Genomic DNA, 916 nt, shown 5'->3' with positions numbered 1-916 from the left:
GAAACAATTTCATGGTTTTGTTTCCTTTCTTTTCCATATTTTAATCTTTTAATTTATCCCTCCCACACAGTGATTTTCTCACACTCTCTCTCACACACACACACACACGTCTGCCACTGGTATAATCTCACTTCAGAAGTGTTTCCACATTATTTTTGCCTTGATATTTTTCAAGGAACAACACTGTACTGAAGGAGCAATGAATAAAACAAAGAACATGAGCATGCATTATTTGTAACCTGTTTTTTTTTATTTTTTTTATATATATATAATTTCATGCAAACTTTCTGCAGCAGTTATTTTCAAACATCTTATGAAACATCACAACAACAGAAATACCAGTACAAAATGACTGATGGATAACAGCCATATAAAATGGGTGGAAACGTGTGGTGATGTTATCAATCTTTCAGGGCCCTGCAGGTGTTGGCATGTTGCTCTGACATGTATTTGCTTTAGTCCCAAATGTATTCCGTATGTTGCAGCCACTATACTTGAACAACATTACTCGTAGCACAGAACAGTAAAAAGAAATTGCATTTTCAGTCTCCCACAAAATAATGTTCTCTGATCTACTTAACTTTACAGATTGTTTATTTTCTGGGCAAATCTTGATCAGTCTGATGTAAATGCCCCCTGGTGGCTGTAGAGTAATAGTCTTGAAGGACATGTTAATGAACACAGAGAAAACCCCCACAGGTAAAAAAAAATTACTTCAAGGGTCAGAAAGTTAATTTGATTATTTCTACTATTTGTGTTTGAGCTGGGGGAACCTGTGTTGCATGCTTCTACAGATTCTCAATAAATTGCCCTGTAGCAATCATTCTTTCACAACCATGTTTATAACATTCATCTGGTTTGACTGCCATTACAATCACATTTGAAAAAAAAAAACAACAACAAAAAAAAAAAAAAA

The sequence above is a fragment of the Poecilia latipinna genome, unplaced genomic scaffold (assembly GCF_001443285.1).
Source record: "Poecilia latipinna isolate Pla-1442-1.1 unplaced genomic scaffold, P_latipinna-1.0 Scaffold1076, whole genome shotgun sequence".
Taxonomy (NCBI): Eukaryota; Metazoa; Chordata; class Actinopteri; order Cyprinodontiformes; family Poeciliidae; genus Poecilia; species Poecilia latipinna.
This window is presented reverse-complemented; position numbering follows the sequence as displayed.